This window comes from Pinus tabuliformis, chromosome 3_2, assembly GCF_031772625.1.
Source record: "Pinus tabuliformis cultivar Carrire ecotype Pingquan chromosome 3_2, CPIR1, whole genome shotgun sequence".
Classification (NCBI taxonomy): domain Eukaryota; kingdom Viridiplantae; phylum Streptophyta; class Pinopsida; order Pinales; family Pinaceae; genus Pinus; species Pinus tabuliformis.
The window spans coordinates 556,521,842-556,524,720 of NC_142302.1; positions in this window are offsets into that span (position 1 = coordinate 556,521,842).

The following is a 2,879-nucleotide window of genomic DNA, read 5'->3' on the forward strand; positions in this document are numbered from 1 at the left end:
TTTTGTACAGTTAGGGTTTTAACAACTATAGTCCAGATCAGATTGTTGTAGAACATTTTGCAGTGCCAAGAATTTTGGATTTCTCCTACTACATTCCAGCCCAGATTTTCGTAGGACATTTTGCAATATCGAGCATCTTATATTTTGGTCACTGCAATAATTGATCAGCTGGGTGTAAAACTCCTTTTAATGTTAAAAAAAAGGTATGGGGTCACCATGGGATGCTTGCGAGAGACCTATCCCATCATATTTTGGATGACGAGTTGATTACAATGGTGTCATTTGCTGGTAAACCCCCCAATTTTCACGTGGTCCCTATTTTTCCAAGAGAAAATTCAAGTGATCCACATCACTAGACTCTTGAGCTTTCCCTCCTTCAAACCATATAACTCTTAAGTAGCCTTAAAATTTGAACAAGGTTAGTGTATGTATGGTACCAGAGCTAAAACTATGTATAACGCTCTAGATAAAGTGGAAATATTAAAGAAATAATTCCAGGGCTTTAAACAATCCTTTGAACCCTCAGTCAAAGAAGTAGTAATAGAAGCCCCTAGAAAGGCTAAAGAACCCATGGGAGAAGAGAAAAGTGTTGATGCCCATGTAGAAGGAGAATCCAACCACCACATTCATTTCAATGGGGGTCACCAATATTTGAGCCACTAGACACCTAAGCTTGACATGTAGAAATTTGATGGCTCTAACCCAAAAGTATAGGTGGCACAAATGAGCAATATTTCCAACTAAATAGTATATGGGATGATGACACTAAACTATATATGGGAGCTCTTTACTTGGACCAAGAGCGATGGCAGTGGTGGCAGTGGCATAAAAAATTCTATCCAGGGAGGAAAACTTGGAGCATGTTCTCAAAATCCATGTACACCAGTTTTGATCGAGAATCCCACTTTCTACGTCGCCTCACTAAGCTAAGGTAAACTGGTACATTATGAGACTACATTATAGCCTTTGAACAATTGGACATCTGGACTGAGGGCCTAGGCACTTACTTTTACTTGGAATGTTTAATCAGTGATCCAAAGGAGGTCATCCAATCCCATGCTCGAATGCATGGACCAGGTACTTGGTTGGAAGCATGTTGCAAGGCCTTAGATGCAAAAGATAGTCTAAATTCCCAATCCAGCCATCCAACTTTAACCTCACAGCCTCGTCCCACCCTGCCACAGGTCCCACCCAAACACTTAAGGTTCAAAATGCGTCCCTGGCAAAAATGGTCAAAAGAAGGAACAAGGACTCTACTACTACTGTGATGACAAATAATGCTTAGGGCATAAATGTAAGAAATAAAAATTACTTCAAACCAACGCTACTGAAAACAACACTTCCTATGAAGCTCCATCCACTAAAGTGATAAGGAGGAAGAGGGTGAAGCTCAAACATCCACGCACATCGATACTATAGATACACTAGATGATTCAGTTATCTCATTCCATGCCTTTTTGGGCATTTCTTCTCCACAAACTCTCAAAATCAGATGTTTTATTAAACATAGGACAATAGTGGTGATGATTGATAGTGGCAACACACAGATTTGTACATAAGAGGGTAGTTGTTATATACCTAGGGGGGATAATATGGGGTACCAAGGGAGGTACCCAAGGTAATAATGTAATAATGGGATGGGCCATACTAATAAATAAGGTGGTTAACCCATGTCATGTAAGGGACCACAAGTAGTTAATAATAATGTAATGGGCCCATGGTATTAGTTGATGGTATGAGGGAACCATGGTAATGACCCATGGTATTGTATGTATGAGGCCTATATAGAGGCTAGAGACTCCACATGGGAGAGAGTCAAGGAATATTGTATGAACAGGCATATGGCTTGTGGAGTGTTCTCTTTCCTTAAGGAGTGAATGTATGGTGTTGCCCTACCTTAAGGGTTTGATAATAAAGAAGCCATTATTATCCCCCCTAGTTATATAACAGTAGTTGAAGCCATTCATTTCTTTGTAAGGGCAATATATAATTTCCAAGTCCTTATTGTTGATGAGGAGACCATAAAATGTGAAGGACACCATGAAATTATTAAGCTTCACATGGTGGATTATCACCTCAAAACCCACATGTTTGCCATTGAAATGGGTGGTTATGACATTGTTATTGGTGCTAAATGGCTCTGCACACTAGGCCCTATTACGAGCTATATATGAGCTTTAAGTAGAACGAACACACTCATACACTTCGGGGACTCTAAGCAGTTACCATCTATTATCATCAAGTCACATCAAATGGAGAAGCTATTAAGAAAGGGCCACCATGGGATAGTAGCACAATTCAATATCAGTCACGCCATTGAATCCACTCCTGCTAACATTCATCCCAATATGAAATAGGTATTGGATCACCACCAATGGGTTTTTGACAAACCCAAGGAGATTCCACCCTCTAGGGGTGAACATGATCATAGCATCCCTTTGATTCTTGGTACCAAATTGCCTAATACCCACCCATCTAGATATCCTTTTGCAGAAAAGAATGAAATTGAAAAAATTATCAAGGAAATCCTTGAAGCAAGTGTTATTCATCCCAACACTAGCCCTTATTCATCTCCAGTGGTCATGGTTTTAAATAAATATGGTGAATGGTGCATGTGTCTAAACTTTAGGGCCCTTAACAAGCTCATTATCAAGGACAAATTTCCTATCCCAATAGTTGATGATCTACTTGATGAACTGCATGGTGTCAAATTTTTTACCAAGCTAAACCTTCGCTCGGGATATCACCAAATACAAATGAAGGAAGCTGACATTCCCAAGACATCCTTCAGAACCCATGAAGGCCATTATGAATTCTTGGTCATGCCATTTGGTCTCTTTAATGCCCCATCCACTTTTCAGAGCCTCATGAACCACCTT